The sequence below is a fragment of the Anomaloglossus baeobatrachus genome, chromosome 5 (assembly GCF_048569485.1).
Source record: "Anomaloglossus baeobatrachus isolate aAnoBae1 chromosome 5, aAnoBae1.hap1, whole genome shotgun sequence".
NCBI lineage: Eukaryota > Metazoa > Chordata > Amphibia > Anura > Aromobatidae > Anomaloglossus > Anomaloglossus baeobatrachus.
Genome location: NC_134357.1, coordinates 56457000 through 56470862, shown reverse-complemented (window position 1 = coordinate 56470862; position 13863 = coordinate 56457000). Strand labels below are relative to the sequence as shown.

At 49.7% G+C, this 13863-nt stretch overlaps 1 protein-coding gene across 1 annotated transcript in view; it reads right to left on the bottom strand.

The window, feature by feature from the left end:
• LOC142312622 (alpha-2-macroglobulin-like protein 1) overlaps positions 1–13863 on the bottom strand; it is a 238807-nt gene that overhangs the window by 18369 nt on the left and 206575 nt on the right. The window lies entirely within an intron of this gene.

The following is a 13863-nucleotide window of genomic DNA, read 5'->3' as shown; positions in this document are numbered from 1 at the left end:
CACATCCAAATCGGAGAAAGGGTTTAGGAATCATAGCTCTGTAATGCATAGCCTCCTCTTTTTCAAGGGACCAAAAGTAATTGGACAAGGGACTCTAAGGGCTGCAATTAACTCTGAAGGCATCTCCCTCATTAACCTGTAATCAATGAAGTAGTTAAAAGGTCTGGGGTTGATTACAGGTGTGTGGTTTTGCATTTGGAAGCTGTTGCTGTGACCAGACAACATGCGGTCTAAGGAACTCTCAATTGAGGTGAAGCAGAACATCCTGAGGCTGAAAAAAAAGAAAAAATCTATCAGAGAGATAGCAGACATGCTTGGAGTAGTAAAATCAACAGTAGTTTACATTCTGAGAAAAAAGGAATTGACTGGTGAGCTTGGGAACTCAAAAAGGCCTGGGCGTCCACGGATGACAACAGTGGTGGATGATTGCCGCATACTTTCTTTGGTGAAGAAGAACCCATTCACAACATCAACTGAAGTCCAGAACACTCTCAGTGAAGTAGGTGTATCTGTCTCTAAGTCAACAGTAAAGAGAAGACTCCATGAAAGTAAATACAAAGGGTTCACATCTAGATGCAAACCATTCATCAATTCAAAAAATAGACAGGCCAGAGTTAAATTTGCTGAAAAACACCTCATGAAGCCAGCTCAGTTCTGGGAAAGTATTCTATGGACAGATGAGACAAAGATCAACCTGTACCAGAATGATGGGAAGAAAAAAGTTTGGAGAAGAAAGGGAACGACACATGATCCAAGGCACACCACATCCTCTGTAAAACATGGTGGAGGCAACGTGATGGCATGGGCATGCATGGATTTCAATGGCACTGGGTCACTTGTGTTTATTGATGACATAACAGCAGACAAGAGTAGCTGGATGAATTCTGAAGTGTACCGGGATATACTTTCAGCCCAGATTCAGCCAAATGCCGCAAAGTTGATCGGACGGCGCTTCATAGTACAGATGGACAATGACCCCAAGCATACAGCCAAAGCTACCCAGGAGTTCATGAGTGCAAAAAAGTGGAACATTCTGCAATGGCCAAGTCAATCACCAGATCTTAACCCAATTGAGCATGCATTTCACTTGCTCAAATCCAGACTTAAGACGGAAAGACCCACAAACAAGCAAGACCTGAAGGCTGCGGCTGTAAAGGCCTGGCAAAGCATTAAGAAGGAGGAAACCCAGCGTTTGGTGATGTCCATGGGTTCCAGACTTAAGGCAGTGATTGCCTCCAAAGGATTTACAACAAAATATTGAAAATAAAAATATTTTGTTTGGGTTTGGTTTATTTGTCCAATTACTTTTGACCTCCTAAAATGTGGAGTGTTTGTAAAGAAATGTGTACAATTCCTACAATTTCTATCAGATATTTTTGTTCAAACATTCAAATTAAACGTTACAATCTGCACTTGAATTCTGTTGTAGAGATTTCATTTCAAATCCAATGTGGTGGCATGCAGAGCCCAACTCGCGAAAATTGTGTCACTGTCCAAATATTTCTGGACCTAACTGTATATATACAGTTAGGTCCAGAAATATTTGGACAGTGAAACAATTTTCGCGAGTTGGGCTCTGCATGCCACCACATTGGATTTGAAATGAAATCTCTACAACAGAATTCAAGTGCAGATTGTAACGTTTAATTTGAAGGTTTGAACAAAAATATCTGATAGAAATTGTAAAAAAATTGTTTAAAAGAACAGAGAGTCCTCAGTGGTTGATACCTTTTAATGGCTAACTGAAAAGATGGTAATAATTGCAAGCTTTCGAGACTACTCAGGTCTCTTCATCAGGCATGGTATAACACAAAATCTGAAGAGTCACGTATTTATACACAACAGGACTTAGAATAGTGCAGTAAAAAAAAAAAAAAAAAAAAAAAAAAGGAACAAGTTATATGAAACAGAACTATCTCTATGGCAGGGGACAAGCTGTTCTAGCCATAAATACTGCTGCAGTTCAGTGTGAAAGTTTTATTGTCCTTTGATAAGGGTCTGGTCCAGGGCTGTGACATGCTCGGATGGTCAGAGGAGCACATCTTTTAACTGATGTATTTCAGGAGACTACGTCTGAGGGAATATTTTAGCGATGCAGATGTTTCAGAATCCTCCCAGACTGAAGGAAGACGGATCTTGACAACCAGGAAAAGATCAGATTGGACACCTCCACCAGGACGCAACCCTCATCTGGATAACTATATAGACACTTTCAGACATTTGGTAAAATCCACTTTCCTAGACACACACAGGAGGCAACCATCCAACATCAGTGCCCAGGAGAGAAGGGCCATAAAATCTTTGAAAACCAACAAAGAAATCATCATTAAACCTGCAGACAAGGGGGGTGCAATAGTCATGATGAACAAATCAGACTACATGAAGGAAGCACACAGACAACTGATGGACACACGCTACTATAAGAAATTGGAGTCTGACCCTACACAGGACTATTACAAGGAACTTAACAAGTTGGCCTCTTGTCTGCCTGACATATCCATAAGAACTGATGAACTGATACCGGTGAGTCCAAGAATAGGCACATTCTACATGCTTCCCAAAATTCACAAATCTGGAAACCCAGGAAGACCCATCATTTCATGTGTGGGCACCCTCACTGAACAAGTCTCTGGATGGGTAGAGGGTATCCTTAAACCCTTGGTAAGGGATACAACCAGCTACATCCAGGACACTACTGACCTATTGAAAAAACTATCAGCAATAGGTCCTCTTCCAGAGGGAACCATCCTTGCCACCATGGATGTGGAATCCTTGTACTCGAATATTCCACACCAGGATGGATTAAATGCTTGCAAAATTTTCCTGGAAAATACAGGAACTGATGCCAATTCTGTGGTGAAGCTTACAAAATTTATCCTCACCCATAATTACTTTGAATTTGACAATGACATATATCTACAGGAGACTGGGACTGCAATGGGAAGCAATATGGCACCACAATATGCAAATCTTTTCATGGCCAAGCTTGAGAGTGACTTTTTATCCTCTTGTCCTATCAGGCCTCTGGCCTACTACCGTTACATTGATGATATTTTAATCATCTGGACAGAGTCTGAGGAGCAGCTGAAGACCTTCCATGAACAATTTAATCAGTTTCATCCCACCATCAACCTAACACTCAACTACTCCTGCACGGAAATCAACTTCTTGGACACCATCATTAAACTACGGAACAATGAAATACAGACATCCCTGTACAAGAAGCCAATTGACCGTCCAACATACCTGAAATGGGACAGTTTTCATCCAAAACACATAAAAAACTCTATTGTATACAGCCAGGCTATCAGGTACAATCGGATATGTTCCAACAGTACAGATAGAGACAATCACCTTGAGGGCCTCAGAAAAACCTTTTTGAATCAAGGCTACCACCCAAGAACAATTGAAAACCAGATTATAAGAGCCACCAGAATATCAAGAAACCATCTTCTACATTATAAAACCAAAGAAGAGAACAACCGGGTCCCTCTTGTAGTCACCTACAATCCACATCTGGAGGTGTTTAGAGGAGCTGCACGGAAACTACAACCATTACTGCAAAAAGATGCCCGGTTAAAATCTATTTTTCCAGACCCCCCACTTCTGTGTTTTAGACAGCCCCCAAATCTAAGAAGCATCATTGTCAGAAGCTCCCTGTCCTCTCCAACACCAACAGGAACATTTCCCTGCAACCAGAAAAAATGCAAGACCTGTCCATTAATATTGACAACGGACAAGATAAAGATTCCCAGATCACATCAGGACTACAAGATCCCAGGTACGTTCAGCTGCACCACAACCAATGTGGTGTACTTAATTATATGTACCAAATGTCCAACTGGGGGTCTGTATGTAGGGGAGACAGGACAACAGCTCAGGACAAGGATGAATTCTCACCGCCACACAATTAGAGAAAAAAGGATGGATCTACCTGTGGCCAAACATTTTTGTAACCCAGACCACAGCATCATGGACATGAAATTGCTGGTATTGAAAGGAAACTTCAAGTCCCAGAGAGACAGGAGACTATGGGAGTACAAACTTATGATGACCTTTGACACATTCAGCGAAGGAATGAATGTGTCTCATGGATTCATGTCTTTTTACATCAGTTAAAAGATGTGCTCCTCTGACCATCCGAGCATGTCACAGCCCTGGACCAGACCCTTATCAAAGGACAATAAAACTTTCACACTGAACTGCAGCAGTATTTATGGCTAGAACAGCTTGTCCCCTGCCATAGAGATAGTTCTGTTTCATATAACTTGTTCCTTTTTTTTTTTTTTTTTTTTTTTTTACTGCACTATTCTAAGTCCTGTTGTGTATAAATACGTGACTCTTCAGATTTTGTGTTATACCATGCCTGATGAAGAGACCTGAGTAGTCTCGAAAGCTTGCAATTATTACCATCTTTTCAGTTAGCCATTAAAAGGTATCAACCACTGAGGACTCTCTGTTCTTTTAAACAATTTTTTTATCTCTACTGGCTAACACGGTACAAAGATATATTTTACTTGATAGAAATTGTAGGAATTGTACACCTTTCTTTACAAACACTCCATATTTTAGGAGGTCAAAAGTGTCACAAACCACCGGGGGGGTCACTCAGAAATCCCCCGCGCTGGCTACCAGTACGTCACAATCGGGGGGTAACAAGTGGGGGTCACCCCTCCTTTATACCTCCCGACCGACAGACAGAGCACGTGACGCGCTCTCTAGCGCCCCTCTTATAGTCAGGCCAATTATGGAATTGCCCGACAATAAGCAAGGAGGCCGCTATACTACTTATGCCGATTATTGAAGGGTCCCCGGTGAGAGTAGGGTATATATTCCCCCGACCTCCGCGGGCGGAATATATAAAATCTCCCCGAATCTCACTGGCCTCCCCACAATAATCCTTGGCACAACTCGCTGCCACCAACCGCTTCACGGTAACTATTAGCCGAACACACAGACGTGGGATTCAAGATCGAGATAACAGAACAGCCCAAGATTAATTATATAATTTAATCAGCCTAAAGCACACTAGAAACTACAATATATACAATAGGGAATCTACAGAATATACATATGTCAGAGTACAGTTACAGATAAAGCATGGTTTACAAACAGGTATGCAATTCAATCAGTTACCTTGTGCGTCTGGCCACAGGGGGGCGCTGTAGACCAGGTTTCTAGGAACTCCCACAGATGTTTCCTGCACGTGACCCCCAGCGAAAGAACCCTGGAAAATGGCCGAAGTAGGGTTATCAACCTGGGCAAATCCAGGTCCCCTCCTACCTTCGTGACCTCAGAGGGAGCACTGCTCCACCCCTGGCTGGAGTTATGGACAAAATCCACAACATGGAATATGGCCATAACTTGGCCTGGGAGCGTCGTAGGCGGACGCCAATGCTCTCATTGTGACAGTTATGAATTTAGCTACAGAATGAGAGGTTTCATGACTTGTCTACTAGTTCCACATTGGCTGATATCACGCCTGGGGTATTTCCCAAGCTCCCGCTCCCATAAAAAAGGTGTGCCAGCATCGTCCGCATGCGAAAACACCATTTTTATGGTTGCCGTATTTATCGGAAATATGGCTTGCGAGATATGAACCATTTTTTACTGGAGTCGTTCTGTCTGCTAGTTCCATAGCCTTGCTAACTAGCTAGCAGCCCCCACTACAGGGTCACGGCAGGGAGTCATCCTGTGTCCATTGTCCCTAAGCCACCTAATTTCCATATCACAGGACATGGCCATGGGATTTGTTGCTAAACCAGTTGTGTGAAGGAAAGGGGGGGTGACACCAGGAGAGGGCTTCCTGACATACTTGAATATCATGATTTATCGTCATATCTCCGGATTTACCTCACACCTCCCCCCTTTTGAGGGCGCTAGGGGGCAGCACACTCCGGTGTTCCCCCGTGCGCCCGTCCGCGACCTCTCCTTGTCGGGACAGCCCGTCTGCGTTACCGTGGTCACGGGCCCTTTTGTGGCGAATGGTGAAGTTGTATTGCTGGAGCGCAAGGCTCCATCGCAACAATCGCCCATTCGTCCCAGAGACGGTGTGCAACCAGCTGAGGGGATTGTGGTCCGTCTCCACGATGAAGTGGCGCCCGTATAGATAGGGTTGCAGACGCTGCAGGGCCCACACTATGGCCAGGCACTCCTTCTCCATCGTGGAATAGGCAACTTCCCTTGGTAACAGCTTCCTGCTCAGGTACAAGACTGGGTGCTCTTGGCTCGCAGAGTCCACCTGGCTGAGCACCGCACCGAGGCCGAAGTCACTGGCGTCGGTCTGTACTACAAACGGCCGCGTGAAGTCGGCTGCCTGTAGCACGGGCGGGCTGGACAGGGCGTCCTTTAGGGCCCGGAAGGCTGTCTCGCAGTCCATTGTCCAATCGACTGCAGAGGGCAGCTTCTTCTTGGTGAGGTCCGTAAAGGGCTTTGCCAGGCTACTATAGCATGGAACAAACCTCCTATAGTACCCAGCGGTCCCCAAGAAGGACATCACCTGCTTCTTGGTCCTGGGGGTGGGCCAGGATGCGATGGCTTCCACTTTCTCAGGCTCGGGCTTCAGTGTTCTCCCACCTACCCGGTGACCGAGGTACTGGACCTCGCTCATGGCCAGCTGACACTTTCCCGGCTTGATGGTCAAACCTGCCCGGTGGATCCGCCTGAGCACCTGTGCTAGATGCTCTAGGTGGTCCTCCCAGGTGGGACTGAAGACGGCAATGTCATCCAGGTACGCGGCCGCGTACCCTTCAAGTCCCTTGAGCAGGGTGTTGACCATCCGCTGGAAAGTGGCAAGGGCATTCCTCATCCCGAATGGCATCACCGTGGACTCGTACAGTCCAAATGGGGTAATAAAGGCAGAGCGTTCCCTGGCCTTGCGAGTCAGGGGGATCTGCCAATATCCCCGGCTCAGATCCATGATGGTCAGGTACTGAGCCCCGGCCAACTGATCGAGCAGGTCATCGATGCGTGGCATTGGGTACGCATCGGCGACCGTGACCGCATTGAGCCCCCTGTAGTCCACGCAGAACCGAGTGGTTCGGTCCTTCTTAGGGACGAGGACTACAGGCGAGGCCCAAGCGCTGTTGGATGCCTGGATCACCCCCAGCTTCAGCATCTCGTCAATCTCCTGGCGCATGTGTTGCTGCACCTCCAGGGAGACCCGATATGCTGAACGCCGGATCGGGGGATGATCCCCCGTGTCCACGTGATGGACAGCCAAGTCAGTCCTTCCGGGCTGGTTGGTAAACAACCCCCGGAAGGGGTGTAGGGTGGCCCACAGCTGGGACCGTTGGTCCTCCAAGAGCTGGTGGCCAACCTCCACATCCTCAATGGATCCGCCTGCCCTAACCTGGGCTAGCATATCCAAGAGGGTTTCCGCTTCTCCCTCCTCGGGCAGGTTGCACACGGGGAGCGCACATGCCTCCCGCTCCTGATGTGCCTTCATCATGTTCACATGGAAGGGCTTCCGCCTTCCACGGGCAGGGTCCAGGGTGACCAGGTACGTCACAGGGTTGAGCTGCTGGTACACGAGGTATGGGCCTTCCCAGGCTGCCTGAAGCTTGTCCTGTGGTACGGGGACCAGTACCCACACCTCTTGACCCACTTGGTAGGTCCTCTCACAAGCGTTCTGGTCGTACCAATGCTTCTGATCGGCCTGGGCTTGAGCCATATTGTCGTGTACCAGTTGCGTCAAGGCCTGCATTTTGTCCCGGAAGCGCATGACATACTCGATAACCGACACTCCAGGGGTGGCCAAATCCCCTTCCCAAGCCTCTTTCACCAGAGCCAGGGGGCCCCGCACACGTCGCCCGTACAGGAGCTCAAACGGTGAGAATCCTGTTGAGGCCTGTGGAACCTCCCGGTAAGCAAATAACAGGTGTGGGAGATACCGCTCCCAGTCACGCCCATGGGAGTCGACCAACATCTTAAGCATCTGCTTTAAGGTGCCATTGAACCGCTCGCACAGGCCATTAGTCTGTGGATGGTACGGGCTGGCCACCAGATGTCGCACCTGGACTTGCTTACAGAGGGCCTCCATCAGCTGGGACATGAATTGGGTCCCCCGGTCAGTGAGCATTTCCTGGGGAAAACCCACTCGGGAGAAAATCTCCAGCAATGCGGTGGCCACCTTGTCAGCCCGAATGGACGACAAGGCCACTGCTTCTGGGTACCGGGTGGCATAGTCCACTACCGTCAGTATGAAGCGTTTCCCGGAGCTGCTGGGGATGGCCAGCGGGCCGACCAGATCCACAGCCACCCTCCTGAAAGGCTCATCGATGATGGGCAGAGATACCAGTGGGGCTTTGGGGCGTGGCCCCGCCTTCCCCACTCTCTGACAGGTTTCACACGAACGGCAGTAGGCAGCCACATCGGCCCCCATTTTTGGCCAGTAGAAATGCTGGTTTAACCTGGCCTTGGTCTTAGCGATCCCTAGGTGTCCGGCCATCGGAATCTCATGTGCGATCCGCAACAACTCCGTCCGGAACGGATAGGGTACCACCAACTGTCGGTCCCTGGGCCACGCCTCCGGTGAACCCTGCTGGACCGTGGCCCGGTACAGCCGTCCTTGGTCCCAGACCACTCGCTCCGGGTCCGAGTCCGAGGGAGGCTGTGCCGCCTGCTCCTTAAGAGCTTTCAGGCTGTCGTCAGCTTCTAACGCTGCCTGAAACCCCTGACTAGATGTGGCCAGAATCGACGAGACTGTCACATCTTCGGTCAGTACCCCGGGACCTGTGTCCTGGCCTCCACCTGACTCGGCTGCCACTTGGTCAGAAGGGGAAGAGCTATCGGACCTCCGGGAGGCCCCTTGGCTTCCAGCACTCCCACTGCGGGTGACAGCGGCCACAGCCGCTGCGACCGTGGGTCGTGCCTGCTCCTCCTCCGTTCCTGACCAAGTCGCCGGTTCAGGCAGACCGACCTGGCTTCCTGACACCCCGGTTGTGGGGGAACCATGCACCGAGATCTTACCTGGGAGCACTTCCGCTCCTGGACCGGCCCCAATCTCACCTGCCTGTTCCCCTCCTGCAGCAACAGAACCCCGCTGTGAAATCTCTGGGGACCCCACATTTGCTGTGGTAGCCCCCACCCCACACACTGGTCCTCCCCCTGCAGCACCCTGCTCTCTGCTTATCCCTGCAGAGGGCAACAGATCCCAGCTCACAGGCTGGTTACTTGTAGAGGCATTGTCACACCTTTCTCTGACCCCCTCCCCTGTCACAGCTGCAGCTGAGTGTGTGTCTATGGTGTCTATGCAAGCAGAAATATCAGAGTTCACTCCCTCCTCCCTTACATCATTCATAGATAACACATTAACATTGTTAGGAGTCATGTCAGTTCGGGCTGAAGGTTCAGCCCTTGGGGGGGCCCAAACTGGGAGGTTATCTGCCCCAAATCTGTCCCAAGTAGCACGTTTGCAGGGATCCGATCAGTTACCCCCACCTCCCTCACCCCCCGCCCTGCGCCCCAGTCCACATAAATGTCAGCAACAGGCAGCGCCGGGTCAATGCCTCCAATCCCGGAGACAGCGAGGGTTTTTCCAGGGATCAAGTCTTGGGGGGACACCATCTCAGGCCGCACCAGAGTCACCTCCGAGGCGCTGTCTCGCAGTCCTATGGTCACAGACCGGCCGACGGTGACAGGTTGGAAGCTGTCCAGGGACCTACCACCACCCCCACCCACACAATACACCTTGGGCGGCCCTTGGGACGGGGACGGAGCCGGGGCCTTGGGACGCTGAGGGCACATGGCCTTGAAGTGTCCAGGTAGGTTGCACTGGTGGCACCGTCTTGGTTCCGCCACGGGCCTGGAGAGGGGAGTTGAGGGGGACACCCCCTGCAGTCTAGGGGCAGGTGGGGCAGTCGCAGAATTCATCTTACCCCCTCTCCAGGTGCTGCTGGTGGCCGCTCTCCTGGCCTCAGGGGCCCGGTTGTTGGTGTAGTCATCGGCAAGGGCAGCTGTAGCCGTGGACCCCTTTGGCTTCTGGTCTTGGATGAACTGGCGGAGATCCTCAGGGCAGTTCCACAAAAGTTGCTCCGTGATGAACAAGTCCAGGATCTCCGGTCCGGTGGAAAGCTGCAGGCCTTGGGTCCAGTGGTCGGCAGCTCGGGCAAGTGCCCGCCGGTGGTCAGCCCAGGAGTCCTTTGGTCCCTTCTGTAGGCTCCGGAACTTCTTGCGGTAGGACTCTGGAGTGAGGTTGTACTGTTGGATCAGGGCCCGCTTGATGGTGTCGTAGCCCTGATCTGCCTCAGCAGGCAAGTCCCCAAGGATATCCAGGGCCTTACCCCTTAAACGGGGGGTCAGGTATTTGGCCCAATGGTCCTTGTCCAGATGGTGCTGCAAGCAAGTCCGTTCAAAAGCAGTCAAGAAAGAGTCCAAGTCTCCATCCTTCTCCAGCACTGGGAAGTCCTCAACACGGACCTTTGGAAGTTTGGTGTCTTGAAGGTCACGTGTGGCTGATGAGGGCCGGAGCTGAGCTAGCTGCAGCTGGTGGTCACGGTCTGCCTGTTGCCGTCGCTCCGCAGCCTCACGCTCTGCCTGGCGCTCTTCACGCGCTGCCTGCCGCTCTGCCCTGCGCTCTGCCAGGAGTTCCTTGTAGCCCTCCTGGTCTCCAGCCTGGAGAAGGGCCATAGCCATTTGAAGAAGGCTATCCGAGCCTCCCAGGCTCGGTGGAATGGCACGTGGTGATCTGCGGCACGCTGCAGAGCTAGGCGATTCACTGTCTCTTTCAGAGCGGAGGGCTGGCATCTGGCTCGTTGAGGAACCTTGGGTGAGCTCCTCCTCATCTTGTCCAGCAGTGCCAGGTTGTGCAATGTCCTCGGCAGAACGGTTTTCTGGCGTCGAGCTCCTGGAGGACTCGTGGGCAACCTCCTCATTGCTGTCCACAGCACCGTCCTCCCTCTCTTCGGCTCCTGCCTTAGCATTGGCCAGTTGCATAGCTCTGCTCCTGGTGCCATCAGCCATTCTTGCAGACTTTTGGTCACTGACACAGAACTGACACCTGATGCCTCCACACACCTTACAGTATCTGCACTCTGACACTCTAGTGTTGAGCTAGTCTGAAGACCCCAGCAGCCACAGCTGCTGCAGGCAGTCTTTAGTGTCTGGGAGTATGGGTCTCACACTCACACACACTATTATCTCGATCCCACCGCTATGCCACCAATATGTCACAAACCACCGGGGGGGTCACTCAGAAATCCCCCGCGCTGGCTACCAGTACGTCACAATCGGGGGGTAACAAGTGGGGGTCACCCCTCCTTTATACCTCCCGACCGACAGACAGAGCACGTGACGCGCTCTCTAGCGCCCCTCTTATAGTCAGGCCAATTATGGAATTGCCCGACAATAAGCAAGGAGGCCGCTATACTACTTATGCCGATTATTGAAGGGTCCCCGGTGAGAGTAGGGTATATATTCCCCCGACCTCCGCGGGCGGAATATATAAAATCTCCCCGAATCTCACTGGCCTCCCCACAATAATCCTTGGCACAACTCGCTGCCACCAACCGCTTCACGGTAACTATTAGCCGAACACACAGACGTGGGATTCAAGATCGAGATAACAGAACAGCCCAAGATTAATTATATAATTTAATCAGCCTAAAGCACACTAGAAACTACAATATATACAATAGGGAATCTACAGAATATACATATGTCAGAGTACAGTTACAGATAAAGCATGGTTTACAAACAGGTATGCAATTCAATCAGTTACCTTGTGCGTCTGGCCACAGGGGGGCGCTGTAGACCAGGTTTCTAGGAACTCCCACAGATGTTTCCTGCACGTGACCCCCAGCGAAAGAACCCTGGAAAATGGCCGAAGTAGGGTTATCAACCTGGGCAAATCCAGGTCCCCTCCTACCTTCGTGACCTCAGAGGGAGCACTGCTCCACCCCTGGCTGGAGTTATGGACAAAATCCACAACATGGAATATGGCCATAACTTGGCCTGGGAGCGTCGTAGGCGGACGCCAATGCTCTCATTGTGACAGTTATGAATTTAGCTACAGAATGAGAGGTTTCATGACTTGTCTACTAGTTCCACATTGGCTGATATCACGCCTGGGGTATTTCCCAAGCTCCCGCTCCCATAAAAAAGGTGTGCCAGCATCGTCCGCATGCGAAAACACCATTTTTATGGTTGCCGTATTTATCGGAAATATGGCTTGCGAGATATGAACCATTTTTTACTGGAGTCGTTCTGTCTGCTAGTTCCATAGCCTTGCTAACTAGCTAGCAGCCCCCACTACAGGGTCACGGCAGGGAGTCATCCTGTGTCCATTGTCCCTAAGCCACCTAATTTCCATATCACAGGACATGGCCATGGGATTTGTTGCTAAACCAGTTGTGTGAAGGAAAGGGGGGGTGACACCAGGAGAGGGCTTCCTGACATACTTGAATATCATGATTTATCGTCATATCTCCGGATTTACCTCACAAAAAGTAATTGGACAAATAAACCAAACCCAAAGAAAATATTTTTATTTTCAATATTTTGTTGCGAATCCTTTGGAGGCAATCACTGCCTTAAGTCTGGAACCCATGGACATCACCAAATGCTGGGTTTCCTCCTTCTTAATGCTTTGCCAGGCCTTTACAGCCGCAGCCTTCAGGTCTTGCTTGTTTGTGGGTCTTTCCGTCTTAAGTCTGGATTTGAGCAAGTGAAATGCATGCTCAATTGGGTTAAGATCTGGTGATTGACTTGGCCATTGCAGAATGTTCCACTTTTTTGCACTCATGAACTAATGGGTAGCTTTGGCTGTATGCTTGGGGTCATTGTCCATCTGTACTATGAAGCGCCGTCCGATCAACTTTGCGGCATTTGCCTGAATCTGGGCTGAAAGTATATCCCGGTACACTTCAGAATTCATCCGGCTACTCTTGTCTGCTGTTATGTCATCAATAAACACAAGTGACCCAGTGCCATTGAAAGCCATGCATGCCCATGCCATCACGTTGCCTCCACCATGTTTTACAGAGGATGTGGTGTGCCTTGGATCATGTGCTGTTCCCTTTCTTCTCCAAACTTTTTTCTTCCCATCATTCTGGTACAGTTTGATCTTTGTCTCATCTGTCCATAGATTACTTTTCCAAAACTGAGCTGGCTTCATGAGGTGTTTTTCAGCAAATTTAACTCTGGCATGTCTATTTTTGGAATTGATGAATGGTTTGCATCTAGATGTGAACCCTTTGTATTTACTTTCATGGAGTCTTCTCTTTACTGTTGACTTAGAGACAGATTCACCTACTTCACTGAGAGTGTTCTGGACTTCAGTTGATGTTGTGAACGGGTTCTTCTTCGCCAAAGAAAGTATGCGGCGATCATCCACCACTGTTGTCATCCGTGGACGCCCAGGCCTTTTTGAGTTCCCAAGCTCACCAGTCAATTCCTTTTTTCTCAGAATGTACCCGACTGTTGATTTTGCTACTCCAAGCATGTCTGCTATCTCTCTGATGGATTCTTTCTTTTTTTTCAGCCTCAGGATGTTCTCCTTCACCTCAATTGAGAGTTCCTTAGACCGCATGTTGTCTGGTCACAGCAACAGCTTCCAAATGCAAAACCACACACCTGTTATCAACCCCAGACCTTTTAACTACTTCATTGATTACAGGTTAACGAGGGAGACGCCTTCAGAGTTAATTGCAGCCCTTAGAGTCCCTTGTCCAATTACTTTTGGTCCCTTGAAAAAGAGGAGGCTATGCATTACAGAGCTATGATTCCTAAACCCTTTCTCCGATTTGGATGTGAAAACTCTCATATTGCAGCTGGGAGTGTGCACTTTCAGCCCATATTATATATATAATTGTATTTCTGAACATGTTTTTGTAAACAGCTAAAATAACAAAACTTGTGTCACTG